This window comes from Leptodactylus fuscus, chromosome 1 (genome assembly GCF_031893055.1).
Source record: "Leptodactylus fuscus isolate aLepFus1 chromosome 1, aLepFus1.hap2, whole genome shotgun sequence".
Lineage (NCBI taxonomy): Eukaryota > Metazoa > Chordata > Amphibia > Anura > Leptodactylidae > Leptodactylus > Leptodactylus fuscus.
In genome coordinates, this window is record NC_134265.1 from 54,437,911 (window position 1) to 54,461,388 (window position 23,478).

The window sequence follows — 23,478 nt, forward strand, 5'->3', positions numbered from 1 at the left end:
CCCCCTACAAGCTAAATTCTATATTACCCTGCAGTGTTGGAGGAAACTGGAGGACCTGTAAAACCTATAGAAATAATATAAATGCATTGCAGATATTGCCTTTGATCAGACTCAATGCCAGGAGTCCCAACACAAGGCAACACTGCTAACCCGTCTGTCTGTATAAGCTCTACAGGTTCTCAGCAGAATGGGGTATATTATATACAGAAATAGTATTTATAGATATAACAAGGAAGAGTCCACCATTGTAATATCAATGAATAAGTTCTGAGAATCGTTTTCTTCATTAGCATGTACTGCATGGTCACACATATGAAATTGGTCAATCCTCTAGTTTAACTTATTTCCGGATATACAATTTTTTCCTGATGGTTGCCGGGTCACCTGATCTGATTCACATGGTTTTATTTCTCGAAGCTGATGTGACAGCTGGTTAGAATTTGTTGTGAAGAAGTTTTCATAAAAGCAGAAAGAAATCCCCAATAATTGGAACAGGAAGGAGAGAATTACTTTAAATTAGCGAACTGTGACAAATGTGTCCTTCCTATAAATCTTTGTTTTAGCTTCATTCTAACCTTTACGACCAGGATGTCATTGGGTGGAGGATCACAGGGAAAGCTTAGCAAACATTCATTATATAATTTCTGCTTCAAAGCTCCAGAGAAGTCGCTATCTTCATGGTTATTACACTCGCACTTGGACTAGTTTTTGACATGGGAAAGCCATTGCTTATATACGGTGGGCAAATTCTCTGGAGAATGGACAGTAGGAATGCAAGAAAGGAAATAGTCAGTAGGGTAATAGCTCAGGTGCTACATTCACTGCCATGTCCCGGGAACGTACTGAAATCTACGTCAGCTCCTTGCTGCATAAATTGTATCTACTCCTAATCCAAATGTGTTGGCCATCATAAATTGAGACGTGACTTTTCCTTTGCTGTTTTATCCTTAAAGATGATGAGTTGCACTTCTACAAATTCCCTTGTAAGAAGCTTTTGCTCTCATCCAAAATTTTGAAGCAGTACACCCAATATATAAACACTTCTCAGTGCTTGCCAAAAGATAGAACTTACTTGAGCCAAAACAAAATGTTATCTTACCCCAGTGCTAGACCTCTTATCTCCAGCGTGTCAACAAACAAATGCATCTCTTGAGAGGTAATTGATGAGCTATGTGTTTATGTTATGACCATCTCTGGCCAAGTGCCACCTGAAGAAGACCAGCTCTACAAGGTCCCCAGCTCTGCTTGAGTATAAACACACAGATGGCTCAGTCATGGGTCACTTGTGTGGACAAACCACTTGGAGCCATTATTTAAACAGCATCAGTCACAGCTGTTGAAGTGGATGGGTGAAAACCATTACAGGTAAAACCTGCTTGGAGCACCTGCTGGTGAAGTGGTGGTCTCAATGGACGTGATGACATGATTAAACAATGCTTAATGTCACCCTGGTTTTAATGGATAATGACTGCTGAAAGACCTAGAAATATTAGTCACTGACGTAATATAATAATAATAATAATACATTTTATTTATATAGCGCCAACATATTCCGCAGCGCTGTACAATTTGTAGGGTTCAGATACAGACAGATACAAAACAAAGAATGTCATTTCACACAATGGGATTGAAGGCCCTACTCACAAGAGCTTACAATCTATGAGGTAGAGGGGATGACACAAGAGGTAGCAGGGGCGGCATTGCTTATACAGTGTTCAGACAATTTTGTAATAGAGGTTGCAGCCATTACACAAAAAAAGCTTTATGGGCCGTCACTAGTAGTGTCCTTTAACATGTGGATAGAGCATGGACAAATATGTTAGGCTGAAAAGGCATCACTTTTTTTCGTGCTGCACAGCTCACAATTAGCTCACAATTAAGACTGGGGCACAGTTCATAGCTTAATAATGTAAGTGATGGTGGCAGGTGCACCAGATTAGGGTCCATTTTTGGTGCTGATTTTGACGCTGCATCTGCGTCAGAATCCATATGGAAAAATCGCCTCCCGGTTCCAGTCACTTTATTTTTCCACTCGTGGAATTTTTCCACTCATGGAAAAAAAAGCTTCCTTCAGGAGTATTCCGCCTACAAAAACCAACACAATTAATGGGAGGCGGAAAATCCACGTTGCAGATTTGGGCACGGAATTGACCAAAACCACGCGGAAAAACCACTAGTGTTTTTTCAAGATCCATACACTGTGCTAGAGTTAAAAAAAACTAAAAAAGCCTCAAAAAATGCTCCAAAAACTGCTTAAAAAACTCCCATTTCCTAATTACTGAAGTGGAGTTTTTCCTCGCCAAAAACCTCCATGTGAGTGGACCCTTTAAAGGCTGCAGCCTATCAATAATTCTGGCATATCCTGGAAGGAATTGTATCCCAGAATGGAAGTCTACACTAGTCAGGGACTGGCGTAGATTTTGGGTATAACTCTTAGCAGTTTTTGAGCTCAACTATTGCTAAATCTGTTGGATGGAGGTATCCTCACTCTTGTTTGCTATCGTCTGTTTCCCGTAGTGCCCACTTTTTGGAAAAGTCATGAACTAGCTGGAAGTATTGACAACATGGTGGATTTTTTGGCCCAAAATGACTGTGTAAATAAAATATTAGCACCATGAAACTGCAAGTATAGCATAATCTGCCCATTGCAACTCCAGACTATAGAGCTGCCTCTACTCCATGTGCCTCAGTAGAATGACCTGTAGATAGCTCTGCATGAGACCTACATGTGCTTAGTACTGTATTTCCATATACCACATCCCATTGGTTTCATCACTGTGTATCTTTTGGATATACCCACAACTTGGTCTGATTTATAAACTCCTCACTCCAGATGCAGAATGGTTATTATGAGTCCTCAGGACCCAAATAGCCAAGAGAAAGGGGAAGTAGTCAGTCATAAAATTGTCTCTTAATCTGGTAAGGAAAGAGAAATTCTATTTTTCCAGACAACCATGACCAAGACGTCCTTGAATCACTTGTTAGGTCAAGTTAAGAGTTGTTATGAAAAGAAATGAAGACTGAAACTGCCGTCTGAGAAGTCGAAAGCAAACAGAAGTGGTGGCCTAGGTTTCGAACAATGTAGTCAGCTGACACACAATGGATTTTCCTCACTGTGCTTTTCATGTCCCTCACCTCTTCCTGCAGACAGAGTCACACGCTGAGAAGATACAAGACATGGGAGATCTTGGGGTGGACGGCCTGGGATTCTTCTTGTTATTTTAGCTGGGAAAGTTTATAATGTCTGTGTGAACTCTCGCTCCAAACTTGCAGGCATCTTCCTGATGAAATATAACATTAAAAAGTCTCATCTCTTCGTTTTCAAGGACAACAATCATGAAAGGGAAATTTTAGCGCCTCACATCTTGTTCCAATTTGCTTTTATCAGGGTTATGCCCCATGGGAAATATTTTTTGAGGCTGTTTAAGTATTGAGAGTGGTGGTCAGCAAAGGTGGGAAAAATCTAAAATCTTGTTTTGCTGTATTTATCTCAGTATATCAATAGAATATGCAATATTGTATAATAGATCATGCTGTAAAAAAGTACTGCTGCATAATCTCTATGGGGAACCATTGTAAAGACTGCCTGTAGAGCTATAGCATCTTCTATGCATTTTTAGAAGGTATCCTGAGCACGTGCATTTAGTTACATCATCTTTACTGTCTTACATCTTGCTCAGGATCTTCTCTGACAATGAGACTGCACCTTAAAGGGTTTCTATCATTAGAATACCTTTTTTTTTCTAACTAACACGTAGGAATAGCCTTAAGAAAGGCTATTCTTCTCCTACCTTTAGTTTTCTTCTCCACACCGCCGATCGGTAGATATTCTGTTTTCCATCTTTATGCAAATGAGTTCTCTCGCAGCACTGGGGGCAGGCCCCAGACTCAAACAGCAGTGGGGGTGTCCCCAATGCTGCGACAGAACTCTCCAGCACTACCTCTATCTTCTTCAGGAACCGGCCTCTACACGTCATCTTCCGGCCTGGCTTTCAATGTTCTACGCTTAAAGCGGGCCTTGGGCAGAGCCGACTGCACCTGCGCGCGGCCATTTTTTTGCCACTTACGCGAACTCTTGTAGTAAGCGGCCACAAATAAAATGGCCACACACAGGTGCAGTCGGCTCTGCCTGAGGCCTTCTGGCAGAGCCGATTGCACATGCGTAGAAGATTGAAAGCCAGGCTGGAAGAGGACGTGTAGAGACCAGTTCATGAAGACGATGGAGGTGGCGAGTTCTCTCGCAGCACTGGGGATGCCCCCAGTGCTGTTTGAGTGCTGGGGCCTACCCCCAGTGCTGCGAGAGAAACATTTGCATAAAGACAGAAAACGGATGGCGGAGAAGACATCTAAAGGTAGGACATCTAAAAGTAGGACGGACGGCACGGAGAAAACATCTAAAGGTAGGAGAAGAATAGCCTTTCTTAAGGCTATTCCTACGAGCTAGTTAGAAAAAAAGGGATTCTAATGATAGGATCCCTTTAAGGACAAATGGCTCACCACACCAGCAAGCACTTTGCATTCCCAGAGGTACAAAGAAAGAAGCAAGACTAAATATACAAGCAGTGGTATAACTAAAGTCTTGTGGGCCCCGATGCAATCTTTTGTCCGGGGCCCCCTATCTCATCCCTACAGTGAATTCTTGATAGTGATGGTTACGGGAGCTAAGGCGTTTAAACAACCTTAGTGTGGTTTGGGTAATCTGTGTGTTTCCTTGGTTTATGGGCCAGATGGAAGCTGCAATCTCAATACTGATGCCAGTGCTTATGGGCACCCTAAGGCTCCTGAGCCCCCGTGCTACTGCACCCTCTCCATCCCTCATGTTACACCCCTGCATACAAGCCCACGGCAGCACGGTGGCTCAGTGGTTAGCGTTTCAGCACTGGAGTCCCGAGTTTGAATCCTGCCAAGGACAACATCTGCAAGGAGTTTGTATGTTCTCCCCGTGTTTGTGTGGGTTTCCTCTGGGTACTCCGGTTTCCTCCCACACAACAAAGACATACTGATAGGGAATTTAGATTGTGAGCCTTATATGGGACAGTGACTGTCAATATCTGTAAAGCGCTGCGGAATATGATGGTGCTATATAGGTAAGCATAATAAATAAATAAGCCCACCTGAACATATTTATGGAGGTGACCAAGATAAGAATAAAATGGTGTAAGTAAAAACTACATGGACTTTTACCAAGTTACACGTATGGCTACTTTTTAAAGTTTGGTGTCACCATGATCTTACTGACCTGAAGAATATAGGAAATGGGGCACTTTTGCTTTGCATTGAACTCAGTAGAATCAAAACCCATAAGAAAATGGCCCAGTTTAATGCACCGATATTAAATTGTGAAGTACAATTTGTCTCACAAAAAATAAGCTCTCATATGGCTCTGTGAAGAGAAACAAAAAAGTCATGGTTTTTGGAAGGCAGAGAGTCAAAAAGTAGAAAGGGATTAAAGTCCTGCATTAATCTGGTATTCTGAAACAAATGAGCACAAACCCAAGTTATTACTTTTATAGATGTAATAAGACAAAACACAATATGGAGACTTTTACTATAATACAATTATATGCAATATACTGGTAATAATTTTCGGCTATCAGTGCCATTACCGAGAACTCTTAACTGTCAGAAGGGCGTTCCTGACAGTCTAGCTGGGAATACCCCTTCTGACAATACTGTTCATAGCGCTATATTGTGAGGGGGTGTTCCTTATGGCTCAGCCGTGACACTAAGCTATGAGGAATGCTCCCCCCCCCAGTACTAGTCCATGTACGAGTACTCTCAGGAGGCAGGGTGCATTCCTCACCGCTCAACATCACTGTCAGGTACGTCCTTCTGACAGTGAGGAGCTGTCGGCTTTCTAGCAGTATATAAAACCGCATGTGCCCGAGGATATGAAAGGTCCTCTTTATAGGGGTTGTCCCATGAAGAATGTTGCTTATAGTCTTCACTGAGTAGATTGTATTTGGGTGTGAAGGACTCACTAGTCAATAATAATGCTGCGACTACTGGTATACAGCCATACTACCCTTACCTTCAATACAGCTAGCTATATGTATGACAGAGTGAAAGGGACCAGTGAAAAGTACATCCAAGCTATGTCTGCTTTCAACTTGTTTGGAAACCTCATGGTCTATAAATAATGGTAAGACCTTTGACCAATCTGACACATTCCTGGTGGTCAAATATATATTTGGTTGCGGATCATGTTTCACACTCTACAGGTATAGAATCAGCAAAGCATGTCTATGGTCTCTATTCTTTGAGACTGATACTACTTAACAACCTAGTAGATAAAGTATGGACAAAGATAAATAAATGTGAGTAAATGTGAGTACACGTTAAAGGGGTTGTCCCATCACAAGGATCCTATCTATACTGCTTGTTAATGTGAATGTAAGACTTTTCCTAAATACAGTGCTTCAGCAAAACTGCTTTGTTTGTCCACTATCTTACTTTATTCATTTTCTTTTTACACATCCCTTGACTTATCTGGTCATAAGTCAAGTGATGTATCTGCCTGTTCTGAGGGGGGGAGGGAGGAGGGGCTAAGTGCACGGGAGCGAGCCTGGAGGGGGGGGGGGGTAGTTTACACTTTGGTGGGTGGGGGGGGGAGGGGCCACCAATACAGACCCGGCATCTGCTGTAATAGAGAGGCGGATGCTGGGGAGTGTAGACGCCGGCACAGGTGAAGCCAGCAGTGGCAGGAGCGATGCTGCTATTCCAGAGGGGAGGGGGAGCGGAGGAGTGGAATAGCAGCATCGCTCCTGCCGCTGCTGGCTTCACCTGTGCCGGCGTCTACACTCCCCGGCATCCGCCTCTCTATTACAGCGGATGCTGGGTCTGTATTACATTGTGAAGGCTGTACGTCCGATGCCTAGTGCATCGGAGGCGCACACGCAGGGCCAGCGGCATAGAAGCGACGACTTCTCGCCGCTGGCTTTGCATATGTAACCCCGCCCACCAATGACGCAACAAATCCGGAAGACAGAAGAATTTACTGCAGCGAAGAATGGTGAGTATGCGACGTGGGAATACCCCTTTAAGGTGTTGGCTCTATCTTGAGTTCCATTGATAAATGTAGAATGGTTTGGACACCATTATTATTATTTAGCGCTGCCATATTCCACAGCACTTTACAGATAGTGTGGTCCAGGGTGGGTTTTGAGTAGGCCTCATCCCAGAACCTGCACTTCAGAGCAGATCCTGGGAGCGGGAGGAGGCACCTGGGTCTGTCCTGACATACTGAGAGTCTGTTAAGACCTAATTGTGTTATATCTGTTTGTTGTTGCGGCTGGTGATAGACCACATATATAGTTAGCTTTGTCCTTTTTAGTTAGTGCTTGGATGAGCAGGTTTTTGTTTGACGTTTTTGTACCCAAAGTGAAGGTTTATTTTATTTTGCTATTTTTTTTGCTATTTTTTTTTTCAATAAAACCTGTTAGCACCAGTTATTGTGTCCCTATCTTTGGTTGGGTCTTGCACCATTGATGCTACCGAGCAACCTTCCCGACAGATCTCTAACACAGCTCGCCTTGATCTTTATCCACTTTTATCAAAATTGTAAAGCGTTTTGAAAAAAGAAAGTGGCTCAAATTTCTCTCAAATGGGTGTGCACCAAAAATGCTAAACTTACACACCACAAAACTGGCATACTGGTATAATGTTTATGGGACTATTTGCATGCATGACGTCGCTCCATTCAAAGTTCAACAAAAAGGGGGGCAAAATCACATAGCAAGGTATACGTTTAGACATGGCAAATGGGATTCACAGACAGTCTATAAATCTAATCTGGGGATAAAACATTTTTCACATCACTGAATCTATATAGAATAACAGACAAGTGGAAGCCATCATGTTCAGAAACAGACCTGTCTATTCAGCCATCACTCATGCGATAGAGAATTCCCATGGGTAAGGTCTATACAAATATAATCTTACGGACAATCTTTAATTTTCAAAACGGCCATAAAAACCTAAGATTATCGGCTGAGACTATGACCTGAGCCCACTGTCAGTAATGACTACACGGACCTCATTTCCCCATATATGGAGGCTCGTCATTCTTATCGCACATTCATTTCACTGACAATATTTGATCACAATAACAATATTAGGATCCTGGAAGTCAACTTTTCCCAGAAGATTAGAGTCAATTTACTGAATAGGAAAGATATATAGATTAGATTTATATATTATATTATATTATATATTTTTATAGATTTTATTGCTTTTTTAGTTATTACACAAAAAGATTTAGAACAGCTGATAGGATAGGTAGAATAAATGATAAATGTATGATCACTGTGGTCTGACTGCTGAGACCCCCATGATCCCTAGAAGACGGGTCCTGATTCACCATTCCATAGGACTTTGTAGAGACTGGTGGTCATGCATATGTACTACTTTTACACCTGATGGGGGGATTTTACGAAAGGAGAATTTCAGTTTTCTGGCACAAGAGAGTCACATTTTTGGCTCATGACCATTTGCAATCAAAATGTGCCAAAAGCGAGTCGCCTTCTCTATTTCTGAACTTCTTGGCACTTATGTGAATAGTGATTGGAGCAGGGTTGATATCAAGGCGGTCTGGAGCTGGAATGTCTCAGCCCGACAGATATACTATAACACATGCCAGAAAATTGACGTGAGCTATACCTGAAATCTATGTCAGTCCCTGGCTGGTATAGGTTTCAATTTTGGCACAAGTGACCTTCTTACATATACTAGAAATATTTGGAAATTGGAGATAATTCAGATGTGTCTCAAGGAATGAATTAAAAAAGGTGGAGGAAACACAAATCTTAATAAATAAACCTGAGTGCTATGCTATCCCCATTACAGACATTTATGGCATTTAGACAATATATTCCATAAATATTTGATAGATGCAGATTGACTTTTATAAACTCTGTAGTTCTCTCTAGTGGCAGCTTCAGGCTCTCAGAAAATTATGTTTTAAAGATGGGGATATGGCACTTGTTTAATCCCAGGCACAGATACTAGCTATTGAGCAGGGACTGGTGAACAATTAAGAGGATGCCGCCATTTTACCAGCTGATTGTTAGCAGTGCCACCAGTTAGAATGGAACTTACATGTAATACCAGGCACAGCCACTACAAATGAATGGCACTGTGATCTTTAACTGTGAAGAGGCTGCAACATTTGCTGCAGTGTTGCAGCCTCTTCAGCCAGATATTGATCAGATAACCGATCTGATAATTGGCCATCAGTATTTTACTTATTGGAAACCCCTTTAAAGCCATTTTTATACAGGGGATTTTGAGCTCTGTATCAGAAAATTGAACCTCCAACTACTCTCAAGATATATTAAAGGGAATGTGTCAGGACAATTTAGGACACTAAACTACCCACAGGTCCTTATGGAGTTGGGGTTTAGTGTCCGAAATCGCCGACTGGTCTCCTTTAAGAAATTCAGCAGAGTATTTCGGAGATTCACTTTAGACATGATAGATACAATTTTCCCATCACACCTTTCATACAAGATGTGCAGACGAGCCGAACATCACCACTTGTACGTAATAACATCTAGCGTAACTGAGATTTTTGCGCACTTAGTAAGTGACCCATTGAATGTCTTCCGCAGCAATAGTTGTAAATAGAGACTGAATTCATTCTCAGACTGAAGTAAATACATGGCATTTTCTAGGTAAACCGCAGAGTAGCATTCCATAAACAGCGGATTATTTTGCTGTGTTCTGTGTATGTGCAGCTTTTATTTGCATTTTGATGCGAGTTGTGAATAGCGTTTAAATAGGCATATAATATAGTCACCGCTCGGCTTCCTCTCTTCTATACTCTCTTTGCTTGCTCAGAACTTCCTTTCTCTGTGTTAAACCTATCTAAAGGAAACTTCTCAAGTGACTGATGACTTAAGTGTTACTTAGATGCAAGGCGAATAACCCATTCTAGGGCTTAAATAACCCGTGCCCACATTTAGTGAATGTCCCTGTCCTTTTAAGTGCGTCAGTAGAGAGGTCATTGATACTCAGTATAATCTATCTCTATAAGACCTATACACTTCTGATGTGAAGTTATCAAATGCATGAAAAAGGATTTTCACTATGCACAGAACCTGCAAAGTGCGGTAAAATCACATCGATAAACAATAATGTGACACGGGAAACATTGAAATACAGTAATACCTCAGTTTTTAATGAAGTGTTACCTGAAAGGTGTGCTGAGCGCGTTGCTTGTAGGTCCCCTAAAAACTTCTTTTGTGCTAGTGCATTTACCAAACGCATTGACAAGCGGTGTGCAGTGAAAGCCCATGGACTCCATAGACTATAATAGGCTCCATGAGTTTTTTGCGCAGTGTCCACATGATTTATGCGGAGAAGAAAGTAGTTTATGAAATACTTTCCACCACATGGAAAACACACGGACCCCTTTACAGTCTATGGGGTCCATGTGCTTTCATAAGCTCACCACTTGTCAATGCGTTTGGTATTCCATTCCGGGGGGGGGGGTCCCATGTGGACTCCCCGAATAGAATACCGAACGCAGATGTGAACCAGGCCTTAGAAAGTCCATTATTTTTCTAGACTTTGTTACCTTTAAGAGCTATAAAAGTCTGACAACAGCAGATATTGGTTGGTCAGCTGGAGGATCCCATACCAGAATAGTCCCTGCACTGGGGCCTTCATGAGCAACAGGAGAACGCAGGAAGAAGTTTTTCTACTTCACTCTATATTTTTCATTTTTTCCCTACAGATCTGTTCGGCTACATCTGGTTGTTGTTTCCTGCATCCACACCAACCCTGCCATCTCTCAGTTACACCAAGTTCTCAAGATGCTACTTACTTAACCATCTCTGATTTAGATATGTTTTGTATGATATCTTTTTACATGATAAAATTCTGTCTACCTTAAAAAAGAAAAAAAACACTACTGGAAACTGAGGAGTTTTAGGAGCCAACTGACTTAACCAAGTGGTGGCTTCAGTAAAAGAGAACCTTCCACCATTTCCATTAAAACAAGGTCTTGGCATCCTTCAATATACGATCCATTGATTCTGGTGCAGTTAGATTTTCTCTCCATTTCCCACCATTCAACACCCTATATACCAATAAGGCCCGCTACTGTCAGCCTGGGTGAGACAGCTAAGGACCACCCACCTGACAATAGAGAGCTTAATTACCGTATTGAGTGGTGAAACTAAAAGAAATGATTGTTTGGGAAGGGTTGGGTTCTAGAGAAAAAACCCCAACTGTGTTGGAACCAGTGCAGTGGTGTCTGGTAAAGAATGGGAAGAGTTGGAGTTGGTGCAGTTGGCAAAAACTCTTATTTAAAGTGGCTATCCTGTGAAAAACCCTTTCTACAGAATAGGAGATAAGTGTATGATCCCAGTACTATAGATGACACCCCAGAAATCACAAGAATGAGGGTCTCTGAGTCCTATATGTGAATAGAGTGCTAGTGCCTAAACATGGCTACCACTCTCCATCAGCTCCAAAGAACTGGATGGGGCAGCAGTTCTGTATTGCTCCGTTTACACAGGGAATTTGGGGACAGGGTACTTGTTCAGACACTTACTTCCTATATGTTGTCAGTGGGAAAACCCTTTTACATTTATCATTTAACCCCATGTTAGTGTTGGTGATTTCTGCCTGATCTAGAGATAGATGAAGAAATTCCCAAGATCAGATTGTTTGACCTAAAAATAAAATTAGTTAAAAAATCAAAAACATTTTCGGAATTGCACTGAGAATATTTAGGTAGTTTCAGAATTCCGCATACTCAGACATATAAGGACTGCGCTACTCTGAAGTCCCATTAACCCTTTTAATTTCGATACCATTGAGAATAAGTTCGAATTCCAAACACGAAGGAAACTCGCCCCAGTAGGAGCCTCTGTGTATTTTTGATCATCTTTTGTCTTAGATAATATCTACAGACAATCCCTTATATGAAAGTCCAGAAAAAACCACGCTCAACCTTGCGGAATCAACTAGGAATGGTGTATTATAGTGGCTAGGGCTGCACGGAAACCTTTGACTGAAAGGTGAGTTGCAATGATGAAACAAATATAAAATCCAGCATGCCCAAAAACCAGTTGAATAAGATAAAATATAACTTTTACTTCATATTGGTTAAAAAAGACAAAAAAATTTTCATCTTACAACATGGATCCAGAGAAGACAAAAACAGATGGCCTACGTGTTTCGAGACCTAGTTCATGGTCTCTTAGTCATGGCCATGACTAAAGATGAAATTTTTTTTGTCTTTTTTAACCAATATGAAGTAAAAGTTATATTTTATCTTATTCAACTGGTTTTTGGGCATGCTGGATTTTATATTTGTTCAATCCCTTATATGTTCTGAATTACGTGATAGTAAACGCGGTCTGTTTCCTATTTGTAGGCCCAGGATGATCAGACATGCATTTTAAGCACCAGGCTGCTATGTGCGCCAAATTATTTTTCACGACCCAGGGTGTTATTAATTTCAGTTAGAGTCGGATATGGGAGAAGCGCTGGGAGATACTTTACAGCTCATTAATTTCAGTCTCAGAGCAGAGGTCAAGGCTTCAGCCCTGTACTGCATGAAATCTGTTTGAGTTTAAGGATATGATGTGTTATCTCTGAGAACAATGCAGACGTCTGAAATTATTTCATGGCAATCCGTTGCGGTCATGAAGGACACTCTTCTGCACCGTCTTGGTTTGAAGATTGCTAATGAGTCTCCGCTGTAGCTTGCACGCATATAAATGGGACTCTGAAATATCTCAGCTCTGCTACATCCTCCCTAATTTATGTCACATAGGCACATGTTCTTCCCTCCCCAATAATCTATTTGGAAGTAGACTATATCCATAAATGGTTTTCGGTTACGCCTTGTTCTTATCAAGAGTCCCATTTAGGTTTTTACAAAAATCCCTACATGACCTGTGGTCAGTGGCGTAACTAGGAATGGCGGGGCCCCGTGGCAAACTTTTGACACGGCCCCCCCCCCCCAACCGACACATTATGACCGCACCTCACAGTTATGGAAAATATTATAGATCAGTTATTCTCAAAGTGGGTGATAATGTGTGGGCACTGGAGGCTTACAGGGTGGTAGTAAAGGTCCCAGAGAAAATTGGGGGGTGTTGAAGCAGTTTAGGGGGGGCAATAGCTGATTTTTTTTTTCTAATATTTTAAACTAAAATCAAAACCTACCTACTAGACTGCAGCTGTTATTTTATTCTTATTCCTGCCCTGTTTTATTGTATAAAATAAATAATTTGTCATGGCTTTTGTAGGTAGCCCATGAGCTTTCAAGTTTGAGGCTAAGGCCCCACATTGCGGAAATACAGCTTTTTTTTGTTGCAGATTTTGTTGCGTTTTTTTGAGCCAAAGCCAGAAGTGGAATGGACAAAAGGTAGAAGTAGAATTACTTTATATATATCGCCATTCTTGGCTTTGGCTCAAAAAAAACGCACAAAATCTGCAACAAAAAAAGTTGCGTTTCCACAACGTGGGGCCTCAGCCTTAACAAGTTTTTGTTAAATGACACGATTTGTGCAATCCTGTATGAAGCGGAAATCGTTTGCATGAAAATTGAAATCATTTGCATGTTACTCAACTCGGTGACTTACAGGTGTTTTTGAGTAAATTCGAGCCTGATACTAAGAAACCTGTTAAAAATCATTAGATTTATAGTGGTGGCACCAGAGTACTGCTCTGTCCAACTATTTAGATTTCGTCAGATGAACAAAAGCTGAATTAGCAGATTGGTATGGGATCCGGGTGTGGGACACCAATCAAATACTGAATACCTATCCTGTGAATAGTTCATTGATAAGTGAAATGTCAGGTGATCCAGAAACCCCATTTAATCAGTGGGTGCAGTATGGTCAACTTAAAGAGAACCTTTCCTTAACTTCAAAAAGTCCAGCTCTTTACATCATTTAATAGGTGCTGCTGTACTGCTTCTGACACAGTTGGAATATTCTATCTAGCCCTCACTGTTCTCGAACAATCAATGCCTTAGTTTTGGTGCCTGATATGCTATTTAGTCTCTGTACTGTCAGGAGGGTGGTGTCAGACAATGTGATTCTGAGCTCTGACACTGGCTGCCTCTGATTGGCGCTCTGAATCACGCCGCCTGCCTGACACCGCCCTCCTGACATTACAGAGCTTAACTAGCACATCAGGCACCAAAACTAACTGCGCTTGTTTTCAGGAACAGTGCGGGCTAGAGAAAAAATTCCAACTGTGCTAGAATCAGTGGAGCAGAGGCTATTAACAGATGATAAGCACTACAATTGGTGAACGTGGTGAAAGGTCCTCTTTATAATGTACATATGTAAGACAACGGTGAAAAGGATACCGTCTTCCCTCCATGCCAGTCCAGTTTTTAATCTATCATGCATGTATCCACTGTGTCAGGGGCCACTTAGCTTCCGATCCTTTATATTAATGATTTTGCAGTAATGTAAAATATTTCATTAGACATTTTTGTCCTTTTTAGCCACAAAACATTTAGGGCAAAAAAAATTCAGTTTCTATTGATGCGATTGTATCTTATGTATCCTTGGCTTATTCCATTACCTAATAACATGATTTTCTCGGAGACCTTGGGGCATGAATATCCCCTTTACTGATGTAGTGATGACTACTACGGATTGGTCTCTATGGCAACCAGTTAATTAGGACTCCACTGTCAATGAAATATTCACTTTCCCCTTGAATTGCTTTTCCATTGCTAAACTTCCTCTAATGAATGAATTTATAAATGTACGTTGGCAGATAAACATATTGGTCAGTGTCACGGCTTTCTTCTTGTCACAACCACGCAAAGCTTTGAAATTGGTTTTCAGCCTAATGATGTGTACATGTCAACAAGACACCATATAAGTATCCGCACTTCCTGCTATTCCATTTAATGACGGTAACCGCTGCTGAAAATGATTGATAAAGTCAAAGAGATGGAAGGGATGACCAAAACAGCTTTAATCTAATTTTCTCTACTCATCTTTCGACATGTTGCTTCACATTATTCCCCGGAGATATAGTCCTGCAGCTATAGACATTTAATTTAAAGTATATATAGAGAAGGTTGTAAATCTGGTAGCTTTCTACATTTCACAATTCTTCACCTTAGTTGACTGGATTATAGCATTATCTTGAAAAGATTATATTCTTTAGCACAGGTTCTGACTATGAAAACCCCACCGATCAGTGATCAGTTATCAGCAAGAGGCACTTCAGTTATAACATTCTCCTGCAGCGGCCACTGCTGGACAAATGCAGTATTACAAGCTGGCAATTTAATTGAATAGCTAACCGGGGTGAAGCACTATGTTGAAGCACATAGTGCACAGAGTGGCATAAATTTCAACCATAACTGAAATGTTATAGTACATCTGGTGGGCTGGGGTGTCTCTGCTCCTGCCCCACTTCTGTCTCTTTTTCTAAAGTGGTGACTACTAGAGATGAGCGAATAGTATTCGAAACGGCAGTTTCGAATAGCACGCACCCATAGGAATGAATGGAGCCGGCCGACATGCAGACAGGTGCGTCCATTCATTCCTATGCGTACGTGCTATTTGAAACTGCCGTTTCGAATACTACTCGCTCATCTCTAGTGACTACTTGTTGGATCATTTCATAGCTTTGGTTAGGTTTACATTCTCGGTTTATGTTTGATTCCTTATACCAAAAGCCAAGAGTAAGCCTAGTGGATAGAGAAACCTTCCCACCACTGTGCCAGGGCAGACTGTGTCTGGTCCATTTGGTACCTGGCAGCTTTGGTGTGCATTTGATCTTGCTCCACAGTTTTTGATTTCTGTGTGACTAACTTTTCTAGCCTCAACCTTCTCCATGATTTCTGGGTTAGGAGGTAAGATCTTGGAGTTGCCATCATGGAGTGGCTTCAGGAGCTGCTGCACATTACATGCAGATGCTGACAGTGTCCGGACGGTTTATGTGCGAGTATGTTGGATTAAAAAGGAGGTGCCAAGAGTGAGAAGAATTGAGAATTTATATTGGTTGTTATGCTGTATCTAATCAGCAGCGCCCCCTTATCTCTGAGGCTTTATGCAATTGCTTGGGTTGTATTACGGATAACACCACCTCTGGTTCTATATCAGAAAGTTATCCACATAAGTTATACTAGAAGAACCCCAGCTGTCAACATAAAGACAGAGAGTGGGAGGTAAATTTCCTTAGAGAATTGCTGACAATTCTAAAGATGACAAGGTTATAGCTGGTGGCAAAGTATCAAAGACAATATAAGAAGTCAAGGATGGGGCAGGCACCATGGAATCGTAATCGATAAAACAAGGTCATGGTCACAGGCAGACAACAAAGGTCAAAGCAAAGTCACAGCAGTGCTCATATATCTGACAGTAAAAATAAGCCCAAAGGAAGAGGTCACAGAACCTGTTGCAATGGGGGATAAAATGTATGTGGATGACATCACCGGCATTTGTGTTATCATCTATATATTCATGTACATGTCTATTGGTAACAGTTCTTATAATATACAACTAAGCAGTATCATGGCAGCTATAGTATACCCCATATGTCATAGTAATAATCCAGTAACTCATTCAGTTCTGTATCTCGGCTCTTCGCTTTATCATAATTGTATTGTTCTTCTCTCTCCATAGTTGCAGCATTGTAAATAACCGCCTAGAAGAAGAATCCCCCGTCTGCGGCGTCTTACACTCCCTTGTGCCTGGGAGCTGAGATTAAATAGACTTCTTTATGGAGGAACATGTGGTGATCTAATGCTGCATAGTTTCTAAATGAATTTCATCCTTCAGTCAAAATTCCCCAAAGGGAAGCAGTATGTAGTGAATGTATAACATAGCCGAAACCCAGTAAATCATACTTTACTGTATGTGTGGGAACATTCCAGGTCGGCAATGCTATAGGATAGATACTACAGTATATGGGTCAGGTACACCATTGTAGGGTGACTGTACATACTGTACATACATAAACATGCTGTGTTGACACAGTGCAGCAAAGCTCTATTGTTACAGTATGACAGAAGCATGTGTTGTATTAGCGGGCGTCACTTGTTTATAATACGCCCTACCGAAAAAGGAATAAATGACAGTGCAGAAGAGTCAGCAGACAGGGATTTTATATGGTCGGTGACTCCCTCTGGAGGCGCCCTCACTGCAGTCATACTTGGATAGAGAGTCATTATTATAGGTGCCTCTAATGAATACCAACCTATATATTTACGTGTATATCTTGTATAAGGGGCTAACACAACATTGTAATGGAAGAAATGTAACAAAAGAAATTTTTGCTCTGGATACAAATAACCAAAACCACCGACCCAGACACTGGGGAATCTGAAACTGTACAAGATTGTTACGATTCAGGAACTGTTATAGGGAACCTGTCACATTATATTGTGTATGTCGGAGTTATGTTGTAGAGCAGGATATGCTGAGTGTATAGTTTTGTGAGAAAAGATTGAGTACAACTTGTTATTTATGTATTGAAATTCCTGCTTATTAGAAGCTTAGGAGTCCAGTGGGCGGTCCCACCTACAGTGATTTCTACCTGTACACTTATATAAGGGGGGGCCGTCATATAGTGATAATATCTCCCAGTAGCCGCTTACATCCAGAATGAGCAGGAATATTAATATAATTTTTTTTTAAAGCATACCTCCAGTAATAAAACAACTTTTCACCATTTTTGGTGATATTTTCATATCTTGGAACAAGATCTGACCCCCTTGCGCTCAAGACCCCTAGGAGGTCTAAAAATAAAATAAAATATAATATACAGTATATATTTATATTTATTTAAATTAGCTTTCTTTCCTTAGATCCTACTAATATTATAAAGGTGAAAGTTTGTGAGTTTGGATGTTTGTGGGTTTGTGTGTTTGGATGTTTGTGGGTTTGTGTGTTTGGATGTTTGTTCCTCAATCACAGCCAAACAGCTGAATGGATTTTGGGGAAATTACACACACACACACACACACACACACACACACACACACACACACACACACACACACACACACACATACATTGCCCAGGAATAGGTAATAGGCTACTTTAAATGTGGGTCACTCACCCCAAATCGCCACCGTGACCCTCCAAAGAACCCTCCGGCATGGCTGTAGTAGCTGGCATTCCGCCAGCGCTGGTCTGTGCACGCACCTCCTATTGGTGCATGGCAGGCTGTAGGCGGGCTCTGGAGCCAGGGCTGCGGCACCATAGGTTGGGGGCTGAAGGTGGGCGTGCCGATTCAGAAGGGACACAGTGAGCAAGATGGCGGCAGCCCATATGGTCCCGGCACTGCAGCTATCCCAGGCCACCTACACACTTCGCGGACGGCTAAGGAGGAGGCTGCTGCACCCGACACACCACATAACAGGTCAGTGCAGCGGGTACAGGGGGTTGGGGAGGGGGTGTCCCGGGGGGAAGTGTCCCTAGGTCGGTGTCCCCAGGGATCAATCACATTCCCCATCTTCATCCCCCCCTACATCAGCCCCAGTGTAGTTGGACTCACCTTGCCACGCTCCCCCGCCGCTCTCTCCACTCGCTCACTGCACATAGGAGTCGGGCGGCTGGCTGCATATGGCATGTAGACTGCAATAGAGGCGCCGGTATTCTGCAATGCACTGCAGAATACCGGTGCCTCTATTGCAGTCTACCTGCCTAGGCTGCAATAGAAGCGAAAGACTGACAGGCCAGGGAGGCAGCGCAAGGCTTCCGGCTGTCATAGCAACCTGATGCTGGCCCCCGCTCTGCCTCATATATGCCACACTCAGCCAGCCGCCCGACAACTATGTGCAGTGAGTGAGCGGAGAGAGCAGCGGGGTAGCATGGCAAGGTGAGTCCAACTACACTGGGGTCGATGTAGGGGGGGACATGAAGCTGGGAGCAGAGATGGGGGGACAAGAAACTGGGGAGGAGATGGGGGGACAAGAAACTGGGGGCAGATGAAGGGGGGACAAGAAACTGGGGGCAGAGATGGGGGGACAAGAAACTGGGAGTAGAGATGGGGGGACAAGAAACTGGGGGCAGAGATGGGGAACAAGAAACTGGGGGCAGAGATGGGGAACAAGAAACTGGGGGCAGAGATGGGGGGACAAGAAACTGGGAGCAGAGATGGGGAACAAGAAACTGGGGGAAGATAAAGGGGGGGACAAGAAACTGGGGGCAGAGATGGGGGGACAAGAAACTGGGGGCAGATGAAGGGGGGGACAAGAAACTGGGGAAGAGATGGGGGGACAAGAAACTGGGAGTGGAGATGGGGGGACAAGAAACTGGAGGCTGAGATGGGGGGACAAGAAACTGGAGGCAGAGATGGGGGGGGACAAGAAATATAAGCGGTTCAGCGCCACCGCCAACCCGCAGACGAAGTCGCGGGTAACTGCTAGTACAATATAAAAATAAAGTACAACACATATGCAAAAATGCCCGAACATATAAACATATTTTTCCCATATGGTGAAAGTCATTGTGGGGAAAAAAAATCAAATTGCTTTTTTTTGCCATTTTATTACCTATGATGATTTGAATAAACATCAGAAATTTTTATAAAATGGTATAAACAAAAAGTACATCCATCCGTGCAAAAAAAGGCACCTTATACAGTCCGGTATATGGAAATATAAAAGAGTTACTGGTGTCAGAATACAGCATCTGCAAGAATTCTTTTTTTTTTTTTTAAATGTTTGGGGGAATTTCACTAAAGGTGTTTTAAATGTAATAACAACTTTATAAAAATTGGTATCTTCAGAATTGTAATGATCCTTGTAACTGCTAAGCTAGTTGCTTCTTGTAAGACTGCTGAAACCATCAAACTTGCTGCCTCTAATCTGAGTAAGCAACTGTTCTAGTGAACCAGCTGTGTCTTCTTGAGTCTCTGTGACATCCATGCGTGAGATCCAAATACCTAATAATTCTGGTAACTACCAATCCAATATACCTCAGTCCTTTTCATCTGAGTAGAGCTCAGCTGCAATATTTAACCATTTCTATGAGAAAAAAAAAGTTACCTCCGCACCCTTTCGAACCTGTGTGCCATCCGCTTGCACGCTGCATGTTCAGTTTTGATTCCTTGCTTAGGGTTCTTATTGCTCTGTCTGAACATTGCTCTATTCTCTCATCTCTATAGTTGATTTTCCACCACACCCAACTCTTACACCTTTGTTTCCCTCTGCTCCTCTAATAGTTAATCTTAGCCTTACCCGTGTGATTGACAGTTTATCTACCAATAAAGTCTGGGCTTCATATAAACAGGTCATTAGCCCACACAGGTTTGCTGGCTATTTTGACTTGTCCGGGATAAGCTGTTCTATTATATTTATGGCTTCTTATCTTTCGCTTACTTTGTGACTACTCTTTAGGATTTTGATTTGGTACTGCATTGTTTGTCTGGCTTTGACCTTGGCCTGCTGATTCTGCTTCTGTGTTGCTTTGTCTTGTCCTTTTCTGTGTTATTACTTATTCAGAGAAGGGACAGTTGCCCAGTTGTCCCTGTCATTAGGTCAGTTGTAGGTAGTAGGTAGGGACAGGGGCTGGGATCGAGTGCAGGACTCACTGTCTCTGTCTTTCCTTTCCTTCCTGGTTTCAGCAGCAACAATAGGGAAATGATCAACCAGCAATTCCATAACAAAGAAGCTAAAAAAAAAAAAAAAAAAGCAAAAGGGGGTGCAATGCCCCTTCCTCTTGACATTTATAAACTAAAGATCTCGCCCTCTCCATAGGTTCAGCATAATCAGGCTGAAGGGTCATAAAACACTGACCAGAGATGGGAAGGAGCTGATTCAACAAGTCATGGACCCTTATACACAGGGATGGCTGTGGCAGAACACAACAGCTCAAGCAGGAGGCCCTATTTTGATGTTCACTCTGGGAGTCGCTCGTGTTTGCTTATTTTATTCAGAATCCAATACACCATCTGTAATTTATTATACTTAGCTAGGAATTAGAGCATTTGCCAAGTATAACTGAATTTGCCAAGTCATGGGTATCAACCCTTTGGGGGGAAGATCATGACTTGTACTCCAGTTTTCTGGTGTAGAAGGTAGGATAAAGTTGCAAATTTTGGGCAAAAATATGTGACTTTTCATGTTTATGCTTCCCTTGCCATGATTTATGATCATTTACATGAGCTGGCATATATTCTGGTGCATGCACATGGTCCAGCAGAGGGTTCACCGTACTGCCTATACGCTGCTGGTACAGGGTCTTCATATATCTGCCCCCTCTGGTGACAAATAAATATTATTGCTAGCATTCACAAGCATATGCTGCATATACATATATATAATATAGGTACAGTATACTGTATATAAGAGAAGACAGGGAAATGCTAGGCAATGACTGTATCAATTGTGTAACCCAAATTAGATGTCAGTTTTCTTGTCCAGCGATTCTTTCCACGACAATACTAGCAGGATCAATATAAAGGCATTACAACCACATATGGGGTGAATTATTGTTAGCCTTGGCTCTGGATTAGAAATAGTAGGAAAAAATGCTTAAAATCAAGGTGTAATAGCTTGTAACTTGGCAACTTTCTACTCAGTGCAGTGTAATAGCAAATCTTATATATGCTGTATCCCACACGGTGTTTACTTATCTCTTGGCCTGGGATCAAACACTGAAGTAATCTCAAGTCAGAGCGGAGTCTTAAATCTTCTGAAGAAAACTTTAAGTCATACATTTGGGGTGTTGAATAAGTGCACATTTTACAAAGTATTACTTAAAGTGGTTTCCTAGAGATTTTTCCCCACAAATTCGTATTTAAAGGGAGTTTTTTACCCCAAACGTAAAATTGGATCTTCATTATTTTGTGTATTAAAAAATCAGAAGGTGAGATGATAGAATGTATTTTTACTTACATGTACACTCACCGGCCACTTTATTAGGTACACCTGTCCAACTGCTCATTAACACTTAATTTCTAATCAGCCAATCACATGGCGGCAATTCAGTGCATTTAGGCATGTAGACATGGTCAAGACAATCTCCTGCAGTTCAAACCGAGCATCAGTATGGGGAAGAAAGGTGATTTGAGTGCCTTTGAACGTGGCATGGTTGTTGGTGCCAGAAGGGCTGGTCTGAGTATTTCAGAAACTGCTGATCTACTGGGATTTTCACGCACAACCATCTCTAGGGTTTACAGAGAATGGTCCGAAAAAGAAAAAACATCCAGTGAGCGGCAGTTCTGTGGGCGGAAATGCGTTGTTGATGCCAGAGGTCAGAGGAGAATGGCCAGACTGGTTCGAGCTGATAGAAAGGCAACAGTGACTCAAATAGCCACCCGTTACAACCAAGGTAGCCAGAAGAGCATCTCTGAACGCACAGTACGTCGAACTTTGAGGCAGATGGGCTACAGCAGCAGAAGACCACACCGGGTGCCACTCCTTTCAGCTAAGAACAGGAAACTGAGGCTACAATTTGCACAAGCTCATCGAAATTGGACAATTGAAGATTGGAAAAACGTTGCCTGGTCTGATGAGTCTCGATTTCTGCTGCGACATTCGGATGGTAGGGTCAGAATTTGGCGTCAACAACATGAAAGCATGGATCCATCCTGCCTTGTATCAACGGTTCAGGCTGGTGGTGGTGGTGTCATGGTGTGGGGAATATTTTCTTGGCACTCTTTGGGCCCCTTGGTACCAATTGAGCATCGTTGCAACGCCAAAGCCTACCTGAGTATTGTTGCTGACCATGTCCATCCCTTTATGACCACAATGTACCCAACAACTGATGGCTACTTTCAGCAGGATAATGCGCCATGTCATAAAGCTGGAATCATCTCAGACTGGTTTCTTGAACATGACAATGAGTTCACTGTACTCCAATGGCCTCCACAGTCACCAGATCTCAATCCAATAGAGCATCTTTGGGATGTGGTGGAACGGGAGATTCGCATCATGGATGTGCAGCCGACAAATCTGCGGCAACTGTGTGATGCCATCATGTCAATATGGACCAAAATCTCTGAGGAATGCTTCCAGCACCTTGTTGAATCTATGCCACGAAGAATTGAGGCAGTTCTGAAGGCAAAAGGGAGTCCAACCCGTTACTAGCATGGTGTACCTAATAAAGTGGCCGGTGAGTGTATATGGGCATTGTTCAGTTCAGTTGCCATGTTTGACAAAAGGAAGTGCAACTGTATTAGTTGTACTCCGATACGTCTCTAATAAAAGGGGTATTCCTTGACTTTAATATGTGTAACGTAGAGAGTAACCAACACCCATAAAACCATTGGCGCTTATATTATTGACATGGGCAGCACGTCAAATGTTGGAGTGTGAAGTGGGTGGAGGGCTGGGATGGTAAAACCCCAGATATTGGCACACAAGGAATCAAGACTAATAGACAACCTATGCAAGTGAGGAACTCGAGGAGATAGTGGACAGCAGAACCATGAGACATCATTACACTGAGGTTTATGGAGTCTTACTGTATTTATGTAGACCATCGTTTTTTATGTAATAAGGTATTCTCTAGTTAAATTGCTTCTAAGAAA